The 26,764-nt window shown below is 44.9% G+C and overlaps 1 protein-coding gene across 1 annotated transcript in view; it reads right to left on the reverse strand.

The window, feature by feature from the left end:
• The window catches only part of RHBDD1 (rhomboid domain containing 1), a 144,130-nt gene that overhangs the window by 12,517 nt on the left and 104,849 nt on the right, over positions 1–26,764 (reverse strand). The gene's annotated exons all lie outside the window — the stretch shown is intronic.

Consider the following 26,764-nt stretch of genomic DNA (forward strand, 5'->3'; position numbering starts at 1 on the left):
TCAGTCAATCGTATTTATTGAGTGCTTACTGTGTGCAGAGCACTGTACTAAGCGCTTGGGAAGTACCAGTTGGCAACATATGGAGACGGTCCCTACCCAACAGCAGGCTCACAGTCTAGAAGGGGGAGACAGACAACAAAACAAAACATAATAACAAAATAAAATAAATAGAATAAATATGTTCAATTAAAATAGAGTAACAAATACAAACAAACATATATACAGGTGGTGTGGGGAGGGGAAGGAGGTAAGGCGGGGGGATGGGGAGGGAGAAGGGGGGAGAGGAAGGAGGGGGCTCAGTCTGGGAAGGCCTCCTGGAGGAGGTGAGCTCTCAGTAGGTCTTTGAAGCCGAGTGGGGCCTTCTAGGGCACACTTGCACTTCCCAGGCGCTTGGTACAGTGCTCTGCCCACAGTAAGCGCTCAATAAATACAACTGAATGAATGACCGAATGAATAAGATGATCTGGGATTGTAGAAATCAGGCTAAAACTGATTTTAATCAGGTTTAGACTGTGAGCCCACTGTTGGGTAGGGACTGTCTCTATATGTTGCCAACTTGTACTTCCCAAGCGCTTAGTACAGTGCTCTGCACACAGTAAGCGCTCAGTAAATACGACTGACTGATTAAAATCCCCCCCAAATCTAAACCCTAAATCGAGGCAATGTCGATGCTCACGTTGGCCAGCAGGTGGCATCACAGTTCCTCCCTGAACACAGAAAAAAAAACTAGGACAAATTCCAGCCAACAAAGCATTCCGCACAGTAAGCAGAATTAGGGCTATTTTGAAACAGATGGGCAGTACAGAAGCCACTGCACTGAATATCAGGGAGTTGTTTATTGTCTAGCTAGTCTGAAGCCGAGGGATTACTTGCCAGTATCTAGCAGCTTCTATGTCCCATCAGGCTTCCCTTCTCTGGAGCAGGGGAAAGTCAAAGATCACTGGGATGCTCATATGGATTTTTTATATTAATCCAGCCACAGTGGATTCCGAACTTCTCACTGTGGACGCATTTTAGAATTGGATGCTTTTTCTGGAAGGCTCAGCACCTCCCTAACATTCCATCTCTGACGTAGAAGAGCCAAGCGAACCCTTCAATCTGCTTTGCTCATGAAATCTGTCCCTCTTTCAAAAACAAAACACTTCCACTGGGAAACGGTGCTTCTGCACATAAAAAAAAGATTGAATCTCCCCTCTCCCCACCCCAACAAATATCACTCTCACTGTCTTGCCCACTTCCACAAATGTAGAGGATGAAACAGGGTGGGAGGAGGGTTCTCTCAATCAGAACAACCGTAGCCTAGACCGTGTTTATGAAGGATGTGTTGTGGTGGCCCAGGGAGCTTTCTATTAGATCCGAGCTAATTTCTTTCAAGGCCTGGGCTTGTGGGGAGTTTGCGTGGGCAGGAACATTTCTGGATTGCGAACAGCAGCCCAGTGAATCCTGGCTCTCACCGTATGCCTCCAGAGCAGTTGATTCTCACTGGGAAGTTTTAGAGATGATTTGGCTGATAAAATCTCAGATGCACAGTGAACTGGTTGCTTCTGTTATGGCAGAGCCAGGCCGAAAGGCTGCCAAAGAATTGCCTTTGATGTTGGGGGTTTTGGCAAGTCACCTTTCAGGAGGTTCTGGCCGTGCTTTCTGCTTGTGCCCAGTGATCTGAACAATGAATCCGTGTCACTCTTGGCAGGGGGTGGGGGGAAAACTATTCAGGAAGTAGGGGACTCATGGAGGGATGAGACTGCACATCCCCGTTCCCTCACGCCCCACCTCACTTCACCCACCTGGGTTGGGCTGCCAGCTGCCTATCTTCCACTCCTTTTTAACAGACAGTGGCTGCGCCTCAATTAAAACAGACAACAACAACAAAAAACACTTCCCCGATGTCTTTGTTCTCAACCAGGTTATAATCTCATTTCTAGGAAAGGTTTTCTGAGATCCAGCTCTGGCTCCCCTTGCCATACTTTGGCACCTTTGGTAGCTTTCAAGCTGGGTTTCAGTTCAGAGTTGGTATTGGAAAGCGCACACATTTCTGTTTGTTAACTATCTTCCGCAAGAAAAGGATAAAGGACAAAGGGCGGTTCTGAAAAGCGGCTTTGAACACTAGGGAAAGAGAGATAGTCTGAGCATTTATCCAGAACCTTTCCTTCAGAGAGCTCAAGATTCTGTGCAGGAGACTTCAAACCATAAATAAGTTTCAAACATATTTAACCCCCCCCCAAAAAATAAATGAAGCAAGGCACTAAATAAAGAAAAACAGAAGGAAAAACACATAGAGGCAGGAAATACAAAGCAACAGCGGCATCCCCTGTAGGCAGTCAATCAATGGTATTTATTGAGCAGTTACTGTGTGCAGAGCACTGTACTAAGCACTTGAGAGAGTACAGTGCAATAGAGATGGCTGAACCATTTATTGCCCACAAGGAGCTTATAGTCTAGGCAATGGACAATCAAGAAGAGTCCCTAGTTTCCAAAACGATCCTGCCTAACAGTTCTTACTGAATCATTTTCTTGAGACGCTTCCTCAGTGTAGAAGGCTTGGGGAAGCAAACTGGGGCCCTAAGGCAGCTTCTGAAGCCTCCGGACAGGCTATATAACCTCTCACCCAGATTTCAACAGTCAATTTACTGAATGGAGGAAATTACAAAATGGAAGGCCCAACTTCTGTGGGAGTTTCATTTTTTTTTTTTAACAGAGGGGATTCTCCCTGAGGAAGATGAGTAGTGCATCCATTTTCTAGCTCTGAACTGGAGCTCTCTGGCGGGCATTCCCTGCTGCCCATTTCTGGATTGTGCAAGGGCTCAGTCAAGGAAATACTCTCATCCTCAGCAACATTGAGTAGCTCTATTTCACTGTCGCTGCTTTTCTACTTACCTCTGATGTGACTTGGGAAATTCGTAGCAACTGGCAGATAGGGTAGCCTAGTCGTCAGAGGGCAGAACTGGAAGGTAGGAGACTCGGATTCTAATCCCAAACCACTTGCCTGCTGGTGGCCTTGGCGAAGTCACTTGACTTCTCAATGCCTCAGTTTCCTCATATCAATCGATCACTGATATTTATTGAGACTAGAGCACTGTATTACGTGCTTGGGAGAGAAAAATACAATAGAGCACATAGATGCGATCCAGGGACTCAATACCTGTTCTCCCACTCCCTTAGACTGTGAGCCCAATGTGAGACAGGGAGTGGGTCCGATTTGATCATATTACATTGTATTTATCCCAATGCTTAGCACAGTGCTTGGCACACAGTGAATGCTTAAATACCACCATGATTATTATTTTCGTTTCATTGAAATCATGTGTGCTTCCCAACCTCTCCAGTTTCAGAATAAGATGTAAAGATAGAAGATAATAGACTATTCAATACATAATCCCAGTAGTACTGATAGTGGACAGAAGGCACTATAGTGAGGCCATCATTAGGCAGTGGGGTAGAAAATTAAAAAAAACTAGGGTTTTGCCACTGCATAAAACCATGGTACATTAACATGTGGAATACTGTATATAGGCCTGGTCAGCCCTCCTAATCCTTTCAAAAGATGATCAGGGGTACCCACCTGTGTGATTTCAAAGAAACAAGAGATAGATGAAAAAGATTAGAATTCTTCAGCGTGGAAGAACGAAGGCTGAGAGGAGACATGGGAGAAGTTTACCAAGTCTACAAGGGTGCGGACAGGTGAAAATAAAAGAATCTTCTAGACTGTGAGTCTGTTGTGGGCAGGGACTGTTTCTTTCTGTTGATGAATTGTACTTTCCAAGCACTTAGTACAGTGCTCAGCATACAGTAAGCGCTCAATAAATATGATTGAATAAATATGATTCGATGAAAACTGTGCACACAACAGTGGTAAACCTCCCAAATTTGCTACTACCAAAAGTGTATTTGGATTAGAAGCCCATAATAGGTTATTAAAAAGGAAAGGAGTGTTTGAGGGAAATGCTACAGCTATTACTAGGCTCAAGAGGGGTTTGGACAGGCATTGATGATTAGGTCAATGAAGGGGTATTAGAGGGAACCCTGGCAGTCAGGCTGTTCCTCTGTCGCAATTGAGGGCATGTCAAGGAGGCAACTATCACACTGCTCCTCCAAGCACTATTTGTTTCCACTCAGAGACACAGAATACCAGGCAGGAAGGACCACTGGTCTCAACTAGCAAGGCCTTTCATACATTCTTAGGATCATCCTAGATCTCAGCTTCTTCGGTTGTGTGGTGTATATGCCTGTGTCTCAACTGGGTTCAGGTCTCTGTGGTACTCCTGGATTTAAGAACTGCCAAGAGTCTGGTGACACAAATAAAATAACTGTGTTTACTATGGCTTCTCTGTGGGACGCATTTCACAACTTCCTCTCACATGCAGACTTCAGTACAGTTATCTGGTACCTGGAGCTCCACATAAGATTACTATCTGGCACACTATACTTCCCAAGCGCTTAGTACAGTGGTCTGCACACAATAAATGCTCAATAAATACGACTGAATGAATGAATCATGTAGTTGCTAGCCTTTGAAGACAACCCAAAATTTTGAGTTGCACCAAGCACGCACAGAGCTCGCCTGGAAACTCTATTAGCTACCTGCTTCTGACTCCAATTTTATTCATTATTTTTCCTTTATAAATTGAAAGAACTGAATTTAGAAGAATTATAAGGTTTGGCTGAAAACTCACCGGTGCTGGGAAGCAGCAGCAGCGTGGGACAAGTCGAGAGGGGAGACTCAGGTTTACTGCATGAAAGAAAGCAATGGCAAACCACTTCTGGAGTTTTTACCATGAAAACTCTATGGATACACTACCAGAATGATTGCAGATGGAGGTGGGGTGTTCTGGGAGAGATGTGTCCATGACTCCACAGCATAAGACAAGACAAAATTTGGACCCTGGCTATCGGTCAGAAATCTCTACTTCCCCATGAGACCCCAAAGTAGTGCAATAAGCCTAGTATCCTCATTGAAGCCAAGGGCTTCTGTCTACGACCTCATTTCTCCATTTGCTCTCCCTTCTGCATCACACTGTATTTGAATCCGTACCCTTTAAGCACTTGATATTCACCCAAACCCCAGCTCGTGCCACTTCTTATGTGTGCATCTTTACACTCTGTGATTTCCCCTGTTTGTATTTTGTTTTAAAGTCTATCTCCCTTACAAAACTGTTAACTCATTATGGGCAATGATCATAGAGAAGCAGCGTGGCTCAGTGGAAAGAGCCCGGGCTTTGGAGTCAGAGGTCGTGGGTTCAAATCCCAGCTCCGCCAATTGTCAGCTCTGTGACTTTGGGCAAGTCACTTAACTTCTCTGTGCCTCAGTTCCCTCATCTGTAAAATGGGGATTTAGACTGTGAGCCCCATGTGGGACAACCTGATGACCTTATAACCTCCCCAGTGCTTAGAATAGTGCTTTGCACATAGTAAGCACTTAATAAATGCCATCATTATTATTCTTATTAATGATCCTGTCTACCAACTCTGTTGAATTGTACTGTACTCCTAAGCGGTTAGTACAGTGATCTGAACATAGTAAGCGCTTAATAAATACCACCGATTATTAGAATAGCTTCAGCTCTGCACACACTTTTGTGATCTCCCCAAGTGGGATAAGCAGAAATTTATTTGCTGCTGGATACTGCTGTTTTCAAGTCTTTCAAATGTAAAATGGGAATGACTTGTAGGCAAATAGGCAGTTAGGAATGATATGTGAAATAATCACAGCATCCCTGACATAATAAAATGTCCCAGAAATCCTTGTGCACAAACACTAACAGTCTGGACAAAAAGATCATGTTTCAAATACTTCATTTCATTTCAGTCACTTCACATCCTTTTTCACAGATGGAGCTAGATGACAAACCGTTCTGTTAAAAATCTGAAATCTGCGATTACAGTGCGTCATTGCGGGGGATCAAAGTATAAACAAGTCAGCAAGGGCCTGGTTAAAGGTATAATTTGGAAACAATAGATTACAATGCCAACGTAAGAAAATAAGTGCCCTTTTTAAAGCAAACACGTTGTGTTGCCAGATCTGTGCACTTGGTCGATGATTCCACCGAAAGAGCTGAATATAAACGAATACAATAATAAAGTTCACGTCACTAGGATTCTATTCAGTAACGCTCAAATTGATAGTGTTCACTCTGGGAATCCAGATGTAGCTTCTACACACCTAGACTTGTTGGAACCTAAGGCTTACGTGCTTCCAAGGGCAGCACAACCTCTCATCTTTTTAAAGAAAGTAAGTTGAAATACAGATCATTGTCTCTGGGCCTTTTGGATGAATCCTTTAAAGCTGAACCTGAAGCTTTTTTGCTTTCCTTTGGCATTAGCAATCTCATGGGCCACCTTCTGGTGCCTACCATCATTATTTTGGGAACGAACTTTGAAGAAGTAGTTGAGAAACCTCCACAGCTATACCAGTCACTATTTCAATAATCTTTTCTAAATCCTCAGATCACCCCCAACTCTAGTCTGGTCCTGCAAGGGACTGAGGAAATTCCAAAGTTCCATTTCTGATCCTGAAATGGGATTGAAGAGTACTTCCTAGAACCCTTCTACCAAACTCTCCTCTGCTCCCCTTCTATCTTGGCATCATCCTTCAATCTGACGATCTTGTATCCATTCCAGTGCTTAGAACAGTGCCTAACACATAGTAAGCGCTTAACAAATACCATAATTATTATTACTACAATTGACTCATCTCTAATTCAGCCCTCACATTTAATCTGTCACCAAATCTGGTCAATTCTACCTTCTCTACATCTCTAGAATCTGTCCCTTCCTCTCCATGCAAACTGCTACCATGCTGATCCAAGCGCTTCATACAGTGCTCTGCACACAGTAAGTGCTCAATAAATACAATTGAATTGAATGAATGATCCAAGCACTCATCATAACCCTCCCTGACTACTGCTTTAGCCTCCTTGTTGATCTCCCTGTCTCCATCCTTTCCTCACTCCCTAAAGGAATCATGTCTAGGAGAAGCAGCTTGGCTTAGTGGATAGAGCAAGGGCCTGGGAATCAGAAGGCTGTGGATTCTAATCCCTGCTCCACCACCTGTCTGCTGCGTGACCTTGGGCAAGTCACTTCACTTCTCTACGCCTCAGGTCCCTCATCTTTAAAATGGGGATTAAGACTGGGAGCCCCATGTGGAACAGCGACTGCATCCAACCCAATTATCTTGTATCTACTCCAGTGCTTAAAACAATGCCTGACACACAGTGAGCGCTTACAAATACCATAATTATTACTTATTACCAACTCTTTTGTTCTGTACTCTCCCAAGTGCTTAGGACAGTGTTCTGAACATGGTAAGAGCTCAATAAATACCAGAAACTCCTTGGCATCGGCTTAAAAGCACTCAAAAATCATCACTACTCTCTTACCACAACCCAGCCTGCACACTTCGCTCCTCTAACACCAACCTACTTATTAAACCTCAATCTTATCTATCTTGCCACCGAGCCCTTGCCTATGTCCTCTATCTGGCCTGAAACTCCCTCCCCATTTATACTGATGGATGAACACTCTCCCCATCTCCAAACCCCTATTAAAATCAGATCTCCTCCAAGATGCCTTCCCGGACCAATCCCTCATTTCCCCACTCAATTCAGCTTTCCTTCTGTGCTGCCAAGCACTTGAGTCTGTAGAGAAGCCATGTGGCCTAGTGGAAAGAGCACGGGGCTGGGAGTCAGAGGACTTGGGTTCTAATCCTGGCTCTGCCACTTGTCTGCTGGGTGATCCTGGACAAGTCACTTAACTTTTCTGTGCCTCAGTTACCTCATGCGTAAAATGAGGTTTAAATCCTACTCCCTCCAATTTAGACTGTGACAAGGAATGGGACAAGGACTGTGTCTAAACTGTTTAACTTGTATCTCCCCAGTGCTTAGAACATAGTAAGTGCTTAACAAGTACCACTTTTTTTAACCCCTTAAGCACTCACACTAACCCCACCTCAGGCCCATATCATTTATGTACACGTTCTTATATTCTGCTGTTTCCCCTGTGTGTCATTTAACGTCTGTCTTCCCCACCAGACTGTCAGCTACTAGTGCCCGGGGACCGTTTCTACCAATTTAATTGTATTGTACCTGCCCAGATGCTTGGTACCGCACTCTACACACAGTAAGTGCTCAATAAGTACCACTGATTGACTGATGGATCTGTTCTAACAAAGATTTTTTTTCCCTCAAACCTCTCCTGGCATATTTGATTCCCAATCTCACAAAGACCACGCTCAGTTCATTTGGTTTGGGATGTGCCTGAACAAAGTTCTTGAAAATCGGTCTTTTCCTTTCCACCTTGGACCATATTTTGCAAACCATAAAATAGAGGGGAGAAGGTGCAGCTGCTCTTGCTTCCATCTACCAACACAAAATGGACCCCAAGTTACTGTCTAAAGACTAGATTTCAGAGCTAACAAATCCACTTCCCGGAAGCCATAAGGACGAAGCATTGAGACTGGACCAAGAGCTCTGTGCCACATCCAGAAGGGAGTGTGTCCACAGTTTAACAATCTCTGGCTGCTGGAGAGGAAGTCCAGTTGCCTCCTGGGGAGAGAGAGCTTCACTACAAGCTCTTCCTGGACACATAGATATTGCCCTCTATATAATGGGAAGATGGCTACGGATCCTCGTCAGAAACTGGGAGGAGGAGATGGATCATATCCCATTTTTAAAAAGATTTTGAAAAATACCTGCTCCGCATGATTCGTCAAGAAGGGATTTCATAGAGAAACCTGGCAGTTTGTGGCTGATGAAATCAGAATTATCATGTTTTAAGAGGCCTATTTCAATGATTAGAAAATTAAACTGGGATCTGAAATTCAAAATAGAAAATCGTTCTCAGTATGCAACTATTCTAGAATGGCAAAAAAACAAGGACGTAAAAAACTGGGGTAGGTAAGCAAGATATACCAACGTACAGTAGAGTTCCCTCAATCATCTGCTGCTTTAAATGTGGTATAAAAATCACAAATTTTTTCCACTGGATGTGGCAATCCCCCATAAAATTATGCTGTTCAATTAAAAATGGCTCATTCCTTGATGGCCTGGTTCTATTAAAAGGTGACAATATAACCATGCAATTGTTAAATGGCAAAGATAAAAACCCCAGCCCTATCATAATGAGGACATTCTTGGAGCTAAGTCTACAAAGCTAATAAAACTCCACCCTTTTCCTCAAAATTACTGATGAAGGAAACTTGCTGTCTTAATTACAGATCAGATGACACATTTTTTTATTTGCATCACTTTGGGGGACCTGCCTTGATCAGGACTTAGGCCTTACTCTTAGTTTTATTTACCTCAGATGATGTGTATTGGGCTTCTGCCATAACAACAATGTTTGATCTTACTAATTATGCTAGTTCTAGGACAGCATTTCATAGTTCACAAATTGCCCCTGGGCATGGTACAAATTATACATAATGCATTACATTGTAATTGCTGTACTATAAACTTGGCTGGCTTTTCCAACACAAAATACCAACATTCAGGGAGTTTTATTATAAAAACCATAAAGGATTCTTTCAGATTATAAATATCTAAAGAAATAACATTCTCATGAATTCCGGCCAGCTATTTTGGACACATAGGGGGAGGTACAGCTGAAAAGCAAAGCAAATACAATTCATGTTATGTTTACAAGGGAGGAAAGAGGCCGTTTATTAAAGGAAAATCTACATTGAGATGTAAAAATAAAAAGGAGGCAAAATGAGAAGCCAAGGAGGCCCAAACCTGTAGGTTTTCTTTGATATGGGAAGAAAGCAAGGGGCAGGAGTAGGAGGGATCTGACTGTCCCAGCCCGTCGCCTGCTACAGTGATTAAGAAGGTTTGATTATAGACTCAGTTAAGTCTCCTCTTCTGCTCTCAACCAAGGGGACCAACCCTTTTCTCTGTGACTGTTAAAATGGGGATCCTCTGTGGAAAAACATCATTGCATCAGTATTATTGGAACTGAAATTCAATCTGAGCCCTGGGTGGCTAATTTAACAAGGAAATGGATAGGTAACAAGAAAATCATTATCATCAATTGTGGTCAAGGCTCAACATAAGCCTCATCTATCTACTTGTCTAAGACAATGAAAAAACAAGGTTGAGGAGCAAGTAATTCTATGGATAATTAGCAAACAGCAAGGGAGGCTCAGCTGGGTGGAGATAAGACAAAAGAAAGAGTCCAACCAAGCAGCTCTTCCAGTCAAAAACAATCGACAAAAACCTGAGGGCATTTGGTTTAAACTGGTGAACTCAGCCCTCATCTGTTGAGGCCTTAGGACTGTGATATTAAGGTCAGACACAGCATGGCATACTGGATAGAGCACAGGCCTGGGAATCAGACGGTCATGGGTCTTAATCCTGGCTCTGCCACTTTGCTGTGTGACCTTGGACAAGCCACTTCACTTCTCTGGGCCTCACCTGCCTCATCTATAAAATAGGGATTGAGACTGTGAGCCCCATTTGGGACAGGAACAGTGTCCAACCCAATTTGCTTGTATCCATCCCAGAGTTTAGTACAGTGTCTGGCACATAGTAAGCACTTAAATACCACAATTATTATTACCATTAGTATTACACATACAAGGATATCTGCAGATAATTAGTGAAGCAGCGTGGCTCAATGGAAAAAGCACGGGCTTGGGAGTCAGAGTTTGTGGGTTCAGATTCCAACTCTGCCAATTGTCAGCTGTGTGACCTTGGGCAAGTCACTTAACTTCTCTGTGCCTCAGTCACCTCATCTGTAAAATGGGGATGAAGATTGTGAGACCCACGTGGGACAACCCGTATCCTCCCCAGCGCGTAGAATAGTGCTTTGCACATGGTAAGCGCTTAAATGCCATCATTATTATTATTATTATGAACCCCTCTGTCAAGTCAGCCCAGGGCTACTTACTTAATGATCATAAGAGCAGAAGAAACTGAAGTTACCCATCATCCTAAACTTGCAAAATCTATACAAAAATCACAAGTTGCAAAGGCAACACAAAACCGAATCCCAAGTCTCAATTCAGCTTCATAGGTAGTTCAATCTCCATGGAAGCAGAGATCAATAAAACAAAATTGATCAAGGCAACCTGCATGGAATTTCATTCATTCATTCAATCAATCGTGTTTATTGAGCACTTACTGTGTGCAGAGCTCTGTACTAAGAGCTTGGGAAGTACAAGTTGGCAACATATAGAGACGGTCCCTACCCAACAGCAGGCTCACAGTCTAGAGGCTGTCTGTTCCCCTCTCTGTAGAGGCTCAAAAATCTCCAGTGGCTACCAATCAATCTGCACATCAGGCAGAAACTCCTCACCCTGGGCTTCAAGGCTGTCCATCACCTCGCCCCCTCCTACCTCACCTCCCTTCTCTCCTTCTCCAGCCCAGCCCGCACCCTCCGCTCCTCCGCCGCTAATCTCCTCACCGCACCTCGTTCTCGCCTGTGCCGCCATCGACTCCCGGCCCATGTCATCCCCCGGGCCTGGAATGCCCTCCCTCTGCCCATCCGCCAAGCTAGCTCTCTTCCTCCCTTCAAGGCCCTGCTGAGAGCTCACCTCTTCCAGGAGGCCTTCCCAGACTGAGCCCCTTCCTTCCTCTCCCCCTCGTCCCCCTCTTCATCTCCCCCATCTTACCTCCTTCCCTTCCCCACAGCACCTGTATATATGTTTGTACATATTTATTACTCTATTTACTTATTTATTCATTTATTTTACTTGTACATAGCTATTCTATTTATTTTATTTTGTTAGTATGTTTGGTTTTGTTCTCTGTCTCCCCCTTTCAGACTGTGAGCCCACTGTTGGGTAGGGACTGTCTCTATATGTTGCCAATTTGTACTTCCCAAGCGCTTAGTACAGTGCTCTGCACATAGTAAGCGCTCAATAAATACGATTGATGATGATGATGATAGAGGCGGGAGACAGACAACAAAACATATTAACAAAATAAAATAAATAGAATAAATATGTACAATTAAAATAGAGTAATAAATATGTACAAACATATATACATATATACAGGTGCTGTGGGGAGGGGATTTCAGAGATTTACATAGTTTGGCAGCAATTGGGCATGAATCAGTCAATTTCTTCAGTGGCTTACTTTATGCACAGCACTGTACTAAGCACTTAGAGTACAGTATAGTCTTCAGACACAATTCCAGCCCTTAAGAAATCTTGAAGGAGAACATCAAGCTTCGTATCAAGAGAAGGTGGCCTGGCCTAGTGTAAAGAGCGTAGGACAGAGTCAACCGACCCAGATTCTAATCCCAGTTTTGCTACAGGTCTACTTTGAGATACTGAACCAGTCGCTTCACCACTCTAAAATGGGAAGAAAATAAAAAGTGAGGCAGGGCTCTGTCTGATCTCATAACCATGTATCTACCCCAGAGCTTAATACATACTAAGCGTGTTTTAAACTCTACTTTTTCCCCTCTCTGTAATTTATTTTACTATCTCTCTCCCCCTCTAGAGTGTGAGCTCCTTGTGGTCAGGGGCTGTGTCTACTTGCTACTCTTCATCTTCTTTTTCTCTTCTAGATCAGGCTTACGTGAAACTCAGATTTAAATTTCCCAGAATTTCAGATCCAAATAATAATAATGATGATGATAATGACTGTGGTATTTGTTAAGTGCTTACTATGTGCCACACATCATATTAAGTGCTGGGGGACATACAAGCAAATCACGTTGGACACAATCCCTGTCCCATAGTCCCAGAGAAGCAGCATGGCTCAATGGAAAGAGCACGGGCTTTGGAGTCAGAGGTCATGGGTTCAAATCCCAGCTCCACCAATTGTCAGCTGCGTGACTTTGGGCAAGTCACTTAACTTTTCTGTGTCTCAGTTACCTCATCCATAAAATGGGGATTAAGACTGTGAGCCCCCATGGGACACCCTGATTACCCTGTAACCTCCCCAGCGCTTAGAACAAGCACAGTAATCGCTTAATAAAATGCCATTATCATTATTATTATAGTCTTAAATCCCCATTTTACAGATGAGGAAACTGAGGCACAAACCCTATTAAGCATAGGTGACTGGAGAGCAGGGTAGCTGGGGAGAAGGATACAGTGACCTACTAAAAATGCCCTCCCCACAAAACTTTAAAAGAATCAGAAGGCCCCAAACCATCCTCTTTTCATGTGCAGGGAGTGGAATGGTACTTTTATGTGTATGCAAGCAAACAAGGATCAAGACGCCCAGTGAAGCCCAGCCCCCGCAACCCCCCCCACCCCCCCACCAAACCACCTCACCACACACACAAATACAAATACTCCCCAAGGGTTTGGCCAGGGCAAGATGAGGCAATCCTACTCCCTGCTTCATCCCGCTCTGCCACTTGTCAGCTGTGTGACCTTGGGCAAATCACTTAACTTCTCTGTGCCTCAGTTACCTCATCTGTAAATGGGGATGAAGACTGTGAGCCCCACGTGGGATAACCTGATTACCTTGTATCAACCCCAATGCTTAGAACAGTGCTTGACAATCAATCAATCAATCGTATTTATTGAGCACTTACTGTGTGCAGAGCACTGTACTAAGCGCTTGGGAAGTACAAGTTGGCAACATATAGAGACAGTCCCTACCCAACAGTGGGCTCACAGTCTAAAAGGGGGAGACAGAGAACAAAAACAAACATACTAACAAAATAAAATAAATAGAATGGATATGTACAAGTAAAATAAATAAATAAATAGAGTAATAAATATGTACAAACATATATACATATATACAGGTGCTGTGGGGAAGGGAAGGAGGTAAGATTGGGGGGATGGAGAAGGGGATGATAGTAAGCGCTTCATACCAACATTATTATTATTATTATCATTATTATCTTTTGACAGCTCAGCATGGGGAATTGGCTATCTAGACTCTTCTCGAGACCTTTGATGACTGTTACTGAATGGCACTAAATGATCTTCTAAAGTTCAAGGAGTAGTTAATTAATTAATGATAGTATTTGTTAAGCACTTACTATGTGCAAAGCACTGCTCTAAGTGCTAGGGGGATACAAGGCGATCAGGTTGTCCCACGTGGGGCTCACAGTCTTAATCCCCATTTTACAGATGAGGGAACTGAGGCACAGAGAAGTTAAGTGACTTGCCCAAAGTCACAGAGCTGACAATTGGAGGAGCTGGGATTTGAACCCATGACCTCTGACTCCAAAGCCCGGGATCTTTCCACTGAGCCACACTGCTTCTCTATCAGTTGCCATGGTATCTCAAGTGCCTACTGATGAAAGACATGAGAAAAACATTTTGCACTATTTTTGGAAGTCTTCTTATCCTTTAAATTAGTGTTGGGCAGAACTCCCTCTCAAGGTGTAGGGGGTTGAATCTCCTAGATGGATACGATGTAAAGGCTAGACAGTAGGAAACAAAAAGTTGGATCAGAAGGAAGGGGAAAATGGGGTAGGCAGTAATAATAATAATAATAATGATGGCATTTGTTAAGTGCTTACTATGTGCAAAGCACTGTTCTAAGCGCTGGGGAGGATACAATGTGATCAGGTTGTCTTGGGGGGCTCACAGTCAATCCCCATTTTAGAGATGAGGGAACTGAGGCACAGAGAAGTGAAGTGACTTGCCCAAGGTCACACAGCTGACAATGGTGGAGCCGGGACTTGAACCCATGACCTCTGACTCCCAAGCCTGGGATCCTTCCATTGAGCCACGCTGCTTCTCTGACATTTGAGAGTAAGACATTTGGGAGTGGGAGGGTGGGGAATGAGGCAATGGTGTGACAGGATTTCCCCCTTTCAACCTTCACTTGGTACCCAGGAGCACTGATTCTTTGGATTCGCTTTCTTGGCTCAACAAAAGATTATTGCAGGCCGCCTCAAAAAGACAGAGGTGAAAGGGCTATAGTCCTGGGATTTTCTTGGCCTTTCCCTCTGGAAGTGTTGGGGCAGTATAAGACATTCAGCAAACACTGGGGAACCAGAAGTCTGGAGGGACTCATACTCTCGGAGGATGTACCAGCTGGGGCCTGTCCTCACCTTCAACGGTTCTCCAAGAGCAGGGCAGGTCAACCAGAACCTTTCCTGGAGGGACCCAAACTTGGTCCTACATGTTGCAAACTTTAGCCCTGGCAGATCAGGGGTGTAAGCAGCTTTCAGATTGGCTGCCCTGAAGAGCTACAGTAAATTAAGTCTTGGTGCTGCTTAGGGAGAAGCAGATTCCATCACTAAACTGGCCACGCCAGGCAACGACTGCATCCCCAACAGCTCAGGGATGTTTGCCTATGAACCTCTCCAATTATTCTTCCCTGATTGAGCGCTTTAAACGTGATGGTAAGGAGCATCTGTTTGATGCCGAGGTGGATAGGCAACCACTGGAGGTTTATGAGGTGTCAGGAAAACATAAACTGAACAGTTTTTTTAGAAAAATGATCCAGGCAGCAGAGTTAAATAAGGACTGCAGTGGGGAAAGACAAGCAGCAGGGAGGTCAGTGAGGGGGCTGATGCAATAATCAAGGCAGGACAGGAATGGATTAGCATGATAACGGTTTGCACAGAGGGGAAGGGTTGGATTTTAGTGATGTCGTCAAGGGAGAACCGACAGGATTTAATGACAGGCTGAATATGTAGGTTTAATGAGAGAGATGAGTTAAGGATAATGCCAAGGTTTACTGGTGGTATTGTCTACATTGATGGGAAAGGCAGGGGGAGGATAGGGTTTGGGTGGGAAGATGAGGAATTCTGTGTCAGACATGTGAGGTATGAGGTGTGGGCAGGGCATCCGAGCAGAAATGTCCTGAAAGCATGATGAAACGCAAGATGGCAGATTTGGGAATTGATTTGGGAATCATCCACATAGAGATGGTAGGTGAAGCCATGGGAGTGAATGAGTTCACTGAGGGAGTGGGAGTAGGTGAAGAAGAGAAGGGGACCCAGATAGAACCTTGAGGGAGTCCCACAATTAGAGGGTGAAAGGCAAAGGAGAAGCGGTCACAGAGAGAGAACAAAGTGTCAGTGAAGTCGAGTAATATTTTCAGGAGAAAGGGATGGTTGACAATGTCAAAGGCAGCTGAGAGGTTGAGGAGGATTAGAATGGAGTAGAGGCCAGTGGACTTTGCAAGAGTGAGGTCACTGGTGACTTTAGGGAGGGCAGCATTCATGAAGTGAAGCGGGCGGAAGCCAGATTGGAGGGGGGCGTGGAGAGAACTGGAGGAGAGAAAGAGGAGGTAGTCATTGTGGAAACTTTGTTCAAGGAGTTTGGACAAAAATGGTAGGAGGGAAATGAAGCAATAACTGGAGGAAGCCATGGAATTTAGGGGAGGTTATCTGGGGTTTTTTTAGGATGGGGGATACCTGTTTGAAAGCAGTGGGGAAGAATTGCCCCTGGAAAGTGTGGATGGTGGTCAGGAAGGGAAGTAGAGAGGGGGAACGTGGTTTGATAAGGGAAGGGGCAGAGGCATAGGTGGAGATAGATTTTGAGGGGAGGTGAGACATCTTCTCGAGATACCAGTGGATATCTTCCAGTTGGCAAAACCCTCAAGTGGCTTCTACTGTCGCTCAACATTAAGCAAGGCTTCAAACCTCTCCACCCACACACTCCTATTCTACATATCTGCCATCTCCACCCGCTATTCCCCAGTTCAATCTCACTATTCCTCTCAAGCTGACTTTTTAACTATATTTGGCTCAACCCTCCCGCCTTTGTTCTCGGCTCATGCTATTGCCCTGGCTTGGAGCCCCCTCCTCCCCACATCTGGGGACTTTTAGACTGTGAGCCCACTGTTGGGTAGGGACTGTCTCTATGTGATGCCAATTTGTACTTCCCAAGCGCTTAGTACAGTGCTCTGCACATAGTAAGCGCTCAATAAATACGATTGATTGATTGATTGATCTGGTGGGCCACAGCTCTCTCCATATTTCAAGACCACCTAAAGTCTCACCTCCTCCACTAAGCCTTCCCTGATTAATTCCCAGCAGCTCGATTTATACAGATCCAATCATCACTTATGAACCAGCATTTATGAATTTAATTATTCCCATCCTCAAGACATTTGCCTATACATCTAATTGTACTTTCAAGTACTTGAAGTCTGAGAAGCTGAGAAGCAGTGTGGCCCAGTGGATAGAACACAAGCCTGGAACTCAGAGGATTGGGGTTCTAATCCTGGCTCTGCCACCTGTCTGCTAAGTGACCTTGGGAAAGTCACTTGTCTATGTCTCAGTTATGTCATCTGTAAAATGAAGATTATTAATAATAATAATGATTGTATATTTGTTATGAGCTTACAATGTGCCAGGCACTGTTCTAGGCACTAGGGTAAGTACAAGGTAATCAGGTTGTCCATGTGGGGCTCACAGTCTTAATCTCCATTTTACAGATGAGGTAACTGAGGTACAGAGAAGTTAAATGACTTCATACAGCAGACAAGTGGAGGAGCTGGAATTAGAACCCATGCCCTCTGACTCCCAAGCCCGTGATCTTTCCACTAACCACAGTGGGAACCCCATGTGGGACAAAGACAGTGCCCAACCTGATTATATTATATGTACTACACCATTTAGTACACTGCCTGGCATATAGTAAACACATAAATACCATAAAAAAGCATTTATTTTGATTACCTGTAACTATTTTGAACTGATTCCCTGTTTGAGTGCAAACTCCATGTGGGCAGGGAATGTGTTAGTTGTGATTTTGTACTTCCTGAACCCTTAGAACAGCACACTGTCCCCAGGGGAATACTCAAATGTTCTTACTACCAAATACTGACAAAGTATTTGATGGATTTGTTTTTTGTTTAATCTCCAGGTGACCATAATAAAGGGAGACCTGTCACCTTCTGCTCAGAATGACCCGATCACCATGCCTGGTGTTAAGCTAACACCTGCCTGTGGGCTTGAGGTGATTACTGATGTTGAAGTAACACATCCAGGTGCCATACAGTGTGGGTATGTTGAAAATGACCTTACCCAGCGGGATCTTTCTCTTTCGTTCTCCACACTTTTTGGGGAGAAAAATAAGGCAGCTTCAGCCTGCTTCTTCAGGGTTTGATTTTACAAGTCATGCATCTTAAGCAACTGCAGCTGAGGTGGCAAGATCACCTCCAACAAGATATGTTGGGATCGCATATCAGATTTGACAGTGTGGGCACGAGGCTAGTGAAGATACTTCTGGAGCTATAGATTAGAAAAATGTGTGAGGATATATATGAAAAACAATTTCAGCTGAAGTAGGAGACATTAAAGACCATGAAAGTGAGAAACGAACAGTAACCTTTGCTGGCTCTTCCTGTGCCTCTCACACCCTTCCTGTGGGGATTCCCTCTTGCTTCTGCTCTGGGTTCCCTTTTCTTCTCAATTTACACTTACTGCCACAGCTTCAGTTACCACTACAATCAGTGAATGGTATTTACTGAGCACTGGCTGTGTACAGCACAATATAAAGAACTTGGGAAAGGGTAATAGAGTACACAGACAATCAGAGAAGCAGCATGGCTTAGTGGAAAGAGAACAGGCTTGGGAGTCAGAGGACGTGGGCTTTAATACCAGCTCTGCCACTTGTTGGCTGTGTGACCTTGGGCAAGCCACATAACTTCTCTGTGCCTCAGTTCCCTCATCTGTAAAATGGGGATTAAGACTATGAGCCCCACGTGGGACAACCTGATTACCCTGTAACTACCCCAGCACTTAGAACAGTGCTTGGCACATAGTAAGTGCTTAATAAACATCATTATTATTATTATTATTAATCCCTGCCCACACAGATTTTACCATCTAGTAGAGCTACTGTACTCTCCCAAGCACTTCACTATACTCTCCCAAGTATCTAGTACAGTGCACAGTAAGTGCTCAATAAACACAACTGACTGACTGGGGAAGATGGACATTAAAATAAATTATGGGCAGAGGAGGCACCTGAGTATAAGGATGTGTACATCAGTGCTATGGCGAGGGGAGGTGGGAGGGTACTCAAGTGCATATGTAACTCAGAAGGGAAGGAAATTGGATGGGAAGATGAGAGACTAGTCAGGGAAGGATTCCTGGAGGAGATATGATTTTACTAGGGTGTTGACGATGACTAGAGTGATGGTTTGCTAGGTATGAAGGGGGAGGGAGTTATAGGATACCCCTCATCTTCTTTCTTTCCTTCTCCTCAGGGATTTCTGTCATCCAAAATGACAAGAAGACTCTGGCAACCTGCTTTCACTCACTACTCAACTGCTCTACCCTATCTTGCCCACTCCCTAACTTGGACACATCCTGGTTATCATCATTAGTCCATGTCTAATTCCCACCTGGGTATTCTTTCCTAGTACTTACTTTGTGCGCACAGTAACCTTTTAATACAATTACTCCTCCTTACATTTTAGAGACCCTAACTTCCTAACCTGCTTTCCCCCCAAGAACCCCATGCTCCCCACAAAAATGTCCTCTTCTCCAACACACACCTCTGATTTCTAGGCTTTCTCTGCTTATCCCAGGTCGTCATGCTCCATTCGGACTTCCTTCTTGCTACACAAATCTACGTTCTTAACTCTGTCCTCTCCGCTGAGCTCGACAGCAACGGTTGGCAGATATGAGGGGAAATTCAAAAATAGACTTGTGCCTGTTCCTTCCTGTTGGAACTGGCATTCGCCAAAGGAACAAAAACAGTTCTTCCTGTGTAAACTACTATGTTGCCTGGAAATCGTAAAATTGATTTGCATTCAGTAAGTGTGTGCCAATACGCCCCCATCACTCTGTTGATATCCTACCATTAACCCCCAACCCTGGCTCACCTCAGCAGTATGCTTCCCTTGCCAATGTACTCATGCTACAGAGCACATCTGCACACAGTAAGCGCTCAATAAATATGATTGAATGAATGAATGAACTTTAGTCACTTCAAATTCACCCCCACCTTCTATAGTTTGGCGACACCACTTCTCTTCTCTCCTTAACTCTTAGGCCTATCAACCCCACCACTTAGGCCAAACTTTCAACTCCTTCCTGAAACCCCACAGTATCTTCACCCTAACCTCTTGCCTCAGTGGTCTTGCCAAAAACTTTGTTGACAAAATTGAAACATCAGATGAGTTCCCCTCAAACCTCCACTTTTTTTATACTGACGCCTGTCTCCCCTTCTAGGATAGAAACTTGTTGTGGGCAGGAAATGTGTCTACCCATTCTGTTGTGTTGAGCTCTCCCAGGTGTTTAGTACAGTGCTCTGCACACAGTAAGCACTCAATAAATACCACTGACTGGCTGCTCTATCCTACCCTTCAGCCATTCTCATCTTTTTAAATTTTTTTTTTTGGAATGGTATTATTAAGCGCTAATGTGCCCGGCCCTGTACTAAGTGCTGGGGAAGCTACAAGCTAATCAGGTTGGACACAGGCCATGTCCCACATGGGGCTCAGTCTTCTTCCCCATTTTACAGAGAGGTAACAGGCACAGAGATGTGAAGTGACTTACCCAAAGACACACAGCAGACAAGTGGCAGAGTGGGGATTAGAACCCAGATCCTTCTGCCTCTCAAGTCCATGCTCTATTTATTAAGGCCCGCTGCTGCTTGACTGTCTCTTCTCATAGGGGAGCAGCATGGTGGAGTGGACAGTGCACAGCAGGTCATGAGTTCTAATCCCAGTTCCACCACTTGTCTGCTGCTTGACCTTGGGTAAGTCATGTCACTTCTCTGTGCCTGTTACCTCATCTGTAAAATGGGGATTGAGACTGTGAGCCCCACATGGGACAGGGACTGTGTCCAACCTGATTTGCTTGTATTCACCCCAGTGCTTAGTACAGTGCCTGGTACATAGTAAGTGCTTTAATCAATACCACAACTATTATTATTATTAACATACTTGACTGAATCTCTCTCAAGAGAACCCCGGCCCACTTTCAAAAGCTCACCACTCCACTGGTAAGCTCGTCCTCCAAACTATAACCTCACTATGGGCAGGGAACATGTTTGCTAATTCTGTTGTATTCACCCAAGCCCTTAGTACAATGCTCTGCACATAGTAAGCACTCAAATACGATTGATTGATTGAGCCTATGATCCTCTTCCTTTTCATTTTCTAAAACACTTGCTTTCACTTTTCTTCCCCCGTCCCCCCAACTTTAGTGCCACCTTTTTGTTAATATGTTTTGTTTTGTTCTCTGTCTCCCCCTTCTAGACTGTGAGCCCACTGTTGGGTAGAGACCGTCTCTATATGTTGCCAACTTGTACTTCCCAAGCGCTTACTACAGTGCTCTGCACACAGTGAGCTCTCAATAAATATAATTGAATGAATGAATGAATGATCACACACTCCAATGACTCCTTCCCTTCTGCCTTCAAACCCCTATCTCCCCTATCATATAAAAAAACCCAAAAAACCTTCTCCAGATACAACCGCACCACCCAGCTCCCACCCTATCTCCCCTTCTTCCAACTCTAACCAAATTCCTTGAAAAGGTTGGGGACCCTGCTGCCTCTATGACCTTTCCTTCCTCACCCTTCTTGACTCTCCACAACGCATTTCTCTGCCCTCTTTGCCCTACTGAGATCTCGCTCTCCCATGGTGCATTGACACTCCCAGGGTGTATCATTTGTGGCCACTGCCCACTGCGGGCAGGAATAACTTGGATAATTGAAAACATTATTTTCCTTATTAGTTTCGACCACACTTCTTGACATCCCAGTGTCCTTTTGCTGGAACAGAAGCTAATAAAGGGGAGGACCAGGGGCAGCAAGATGCCTAGAAAATCATCTTTTGGTTAATCGGGCACCCCTGGACACATTATCTATTCGAGTGATTTAAACGAAAGCAAAATGCAAGCCCTTCTAGCCAGGAAGATCGGTTCAAAGTCGGGAGATCTGGAAGAGGGGGACAATCTGGGAAAGATCCCCTTTTCTTCCCTCTTACTCAGTTGGGCACAGAGGTGAACCCACTGATCCTGACCCCAGGTACCCTCAACGCCACTCTCAGTTTAGTACGGCAAACTGCCTCCCAATCCATACTCTTTCCTCCTGTCCCTCTTCACCTGGGTAAAGGTGTCCTCAGAGCTACTCCACGTTCCTTAGCAGTGAGGAGAGTGTCAAAGCACTCCCCCATCAATCCTGCTGGTGTGCAGACAGGAGAAGGGTGGGGTGAGGAGACACACAGGAAATGGGGAAGACGGCTGCACATGGGTGCTGACCCTGGCACAGGAACACAAGAACATCAAGGAGGTGCCCACGACTGCCAAGAACGGAACAGCCTCAGGTCTCTCTTTGATCTCCGGTGCTTCTGTGTCACATTTAGTGCCTCCCTCAGGTCAGCACCCTTGGTCATAGTCCCTCCCTTACGGAATGTTCCTAGATACCAGCTTGTTGTCCCTCATTACTCAAAATTGCCTGGGCACCTGGGAAAACTCCCCCCACTCCCCTCCCCGTCATGAACTGTTCTGGATGAAAAGGGAGTTTTAACTGAATGGCAGATGTGCCCTGATAATACTGGCTCCAAAATAGCTTGTTAGCTTTAAATAATAATGAATAGACAGGAGGGATATAAAAATCTAAACTTGGGGTGGATTGCTAAATGGGAGATGTTTGTGCACATCCTTGGCTTGCTGCTGCAGAGATAGTCTAGCCATAAGACTGGGAAGAAGGAAGGCGTCCGAGGCCATTTCAGAATCGTAGATATTTTAATATCAAAACCGACACTGTATTAATTGAATAGACATGTGCCTCTAACACCATGAATCTAATGCGGGACCCAAGCACCTATGTTGAAAATTACTATTTCCAGGGTAAAGAGACCTTAATGTGTCTCTTCACAAAAACAACAGCAGTATGAGGACAAAAAAAGCCAAACTCTCAGAACTCATCCATCCCCTACCTGCAATTTCTGTGATTCAAATCTACCAGCTTGGCAGAGACACTGAACCAAATGACTGAAAAATGCCTTGACCTTGTAGGTGGAAAGGAATCTAGAAGATCAAGAAGTCAGTTCAGTTGGACATCCCCTAGAAGCTGCTGCCAATGACAACATCTAACGACCCAGCTTGGTCCACCATTGTCCCCACAAATGACTCGAGAGAAAGTTACAGCTTTTAGAAAACACCGGACAAGTTCACTGATGGCTGACTCTCCACAAGGTTCAAAACAACAAGCAGGTATATGGATTCACTAAGGAGACCAAGATGTTGGCCCCACACTAGATCCCCAAATTAGCCCCATTTGCCTTGGGAAAATTCTACTTCACTGATACTAGTCAGGAGGGTTTCATGACGGGTTGGCACATTTTGATTTCTGAAACGTTAATGAGGCGAAATCCTTTAAGATGTTATGATAAATGAGTGGTTTATAATGGCTACCGATTGATCACCTCACAGTTTGAATTACTAGGTCGCCTGATCTTCTGAGCAGGGGATGGTGCCAGGGAAGAGGGATGTGGGAATTTCCAGGCAGGGATTTGCACATGGGCACAGTGTCCACTTTGGGGTTCGGTGGGGGTGTGTGTGTGTGCTCATTTTCCTCCACTGTCTCAGCTCATTAGCCCAGGCTCCAGAGCTGTAAAGCAGGAAAGCCCCCCTGTAGCTCCTTGTGAGACCCCAGGTCCTGAGGGTTCGTGCGGCCCTAGGCCTGTTCCCCCACTCTTTGTGCGGGGCTCCAGAGTGGGGAAAACCAGAAAGTCAGGTTCTTCTGATCCCTTCTGTTCACATTATTCTTATTTTAAAAAGACAACAGAAAAGAAATCCAGGTTTTACTTTTCTTCTCCCTTTCCCGAATGGACCCGTGGGGACCACTCCCCCCAACAGAAATACCTCCACGGTCAGGTGGTCCAGGGCAGGGGTAACCCTCAGGCTAGGGAGCACGGTAGCCACTGCCAAGGGCTGCTCCGCAGAAGTACAGACACATCAATCAATCATATTTATTGAGTGCTTACTGTGTGCAGAGCACTGTACTAAGCGCTTGGGAAGTACAAGTTGGCAACATATAGAGACGGTCCCTACCCAACAGTGGGGTCACAGTCTAAAAGACACATGCCTGGGAATGTCACCTCAGCAGCCCCTGTGTCCAGCCAGAATTGACCCTGACCCGTGACTCACCCCCACCACGACATCAGACGGAAGCAGATAATAGTAATAATGGCATTTAAGTGCTTACTATATGCCAAGCACTGTACTAAGCTCTGGGTTGGATACAAGCATATCGGGTTGGACACAATCCCTGTCCCACATGGGGCTCACCGTCTCAATCCCCATTTTTTAAGTTGACGCAACAGGCACAGAGAAGTGAAGCGACTTGTCCAAGGTTACACAGCAGACAAGCGCTTATTATAGTGCTCAGCACACAGTAAGCTCTCAATAAATATGACTGAATGAATGACAAGTGGCGGAGCCAGAATTAGAACCCACGACCCTCTGACTCCGAGGCCCATGCTCTATCCACTACGCCATGCTCCCGGCATAAGATTGCATCATAGGACTGGCAGAGAAAAAGCCTTCAGCTCAGGATTTGTAGAACTGATAAGACAACCAGACAAATGTGTACTTCAACCAAGTGGCTCTTTTGCAAATGGCAGCCCTCGCCGAGGACCCACCAGGAGGTGTGTTGGGCTAAATCAAAATGACAACAAAAACCATTAGCTCCTTGAAGGCAGGGAGAGTGTTTACTAACTTTCTTGTATAGTACTTTTCCAAAAGCAGGGTACAGTGCTCTATACAGAGTAAGCACTCAAATGCCATGGATAGAATGAAGACACACTTCAAAGCAGCACACTACAGGGATAAGGTGATAACTGTTTCAAGTGACCAGTAGATTCAGCAACTCAATCTTCAATACATAAAAGAAATATTCTGTTTCAATTCATGAACACTTAGCTTCCATGTGTCTTCCTGTGTACAGTTTAAAGGAAGAAATCCAAGTGGGGAAATTCAGCTATTCAAGGCTTGAGATGGGCCAATACCTCTTAACTGCATGGGACCTCCACTTCTTAACTGATTTGCCAAAGTAACTTGAAAGCAGAAAGGTCTAGTAGAAAGAGTACAAGCCTTGGAGTCAGAGGACCGGGGTTCTAATCCCAGCTCTGCCACATATCTGCTGTGTGACCTTGAGCAAGCCACTTAACAATTCTATGTCCCAGTTATTTCATCTTGTAACCACCCCAACACTTAATACAGGGCCTGGCACATAGTAAGCAAATACTACTACAAAAAGGGCCAGTAGCATGCTGGAGGAATTACGATGGTATGCTGCTTTTGATGCCCTAGAATGAATTCTCTCATGATTTTATAGAGGATTCAAGTGTGGAGTGGAGATACCACATAGTAAGACCAAGTTAGGGCAGAGGAGTTAGAGATGTTGAGCCCAGGAATGGTGAGGGACAGAGCCCTGTATTCCTGTCTTTCACACAATCACTTAAAATTTGCTCCACACCCCTCTGCCATTTGCTTAGTTGGATTCCGGTTCCTCATATTTGAATGGTGCCTCTTGGATGGAATGATATTCCTAACCACTGGATGAATGAAATTGAGAAGCAGAGGTTGTATTACTAGTCACCTCTTCCTGACTGGATGCCCACACAGCTATGTGTCCAGTCAGTGTAACAGTAGTAGCAGGAAGCATTTATTGAGGGCCCACCTAAGTGCAGTGTACAAGGCACTAAGTAACTACAGAATAATGAAGTGGCATGTCCCCTGTCCACAAAGAACATACACTCTATGGGGGAGATGAACATAATATCCACAACTGAAGTGGTCAAAATAAATAATTTGAGTGGGAGGGAAACCTGATTCATCCACCATGCTTTAAGAATTACCTATATGTTTTAACTTTACTGCTTCAACTATCATCTCTACGCTGACGACACCAAAATCTACATCTCTGCCCCTGCTCTCTCTCCCTCCCTCCAGGCTCGTATCTCCTCCTGCCTTCAGGACATCTCCATTTGGATGTCTGCCCGTCATCTAAAACTCAATATGTCCAAGACTGAACTCCTTATCGTCCCTCCCAAACCCTGCCCTCTCCCTGACTTTCCCATCACTGTTGACGGCACTACCATCCTTCCTGTCTCACAATCCCGCAACCTTGGTGTCATCCTCAACTCCGCTCTCTCATTCACCCCTAACATCCAATCCATCACCAAAACCTGCCGGTCTCACCTCCGCAACACCGCCAAGATCCGCCCTTTCCTCTCCATCCAAACCGCTACCCTGCTCATTCAATCTCTCAATCCTATCCCAACTGGATTACTGCATCAGCCTCCTCTCCGATCTCCCATCCTCCTGTCTCTCCCCACTTCAATCCATACTTCATGCCGCTGCCCGGATCGTCTTTGTGCAGAAACGCTCTGGGCATGTTACTCCCCTCCTCAAAAATCTCCAGTGGCTACCAATCTACCTATGCATCAGGCAAAAACTCCTCACCCTTGGCTTCAAGGCTGTCCATCACCTCGCCCCCTCCTATCTCACCTCCCTTCTCTCCTTCTACAGCCCAGCCCGCACCCTCTGTTCCTCTGCCACTAGTCCCCTCACTTTGCCTCCTAACCTCCTCACCAGGCCTCGTTCTCGCCTGTCCCGCCGTCGACCCCTGGCCCACATCCTCCCCCTGGCCTGGAATGCCCTCCCTCCCCACATCCAAGCTAGCTCTCTTCCTCCCTTCAAAGCCCTACTGAGAGCCCACCTTCTCCAGGAGGCCTTCCCAGACTAAGCCCCCTCCTTCCTTTCCCCCTCCTCCCCCTCCCCATCCCCCCCACCTTACCTCCTTCCCCTCCCCACCACACCTGCATATATGTATATATGGTTGTACATATTTATTACTCTATTTATTTTACTTGTACATATTTATTCTATTTATTTTATTTTGTTAATATGCTTTGTTTTGTTG

This window comes from Tachyglossus aculeatus, chromosome 7, assembly GCF_015852505.1.
Source record: "Tachyglossus aculeatus isolate mTacAcu1 chromosome 7, mTacAcu1.pri, whole genome shotgun sequence".
NCBI lineage: Eukaryota > Metazoa > Chordata > Mammalia > Monotremata > Tachyglossidae > Tachyglossus > Tachyglossus aculeatus.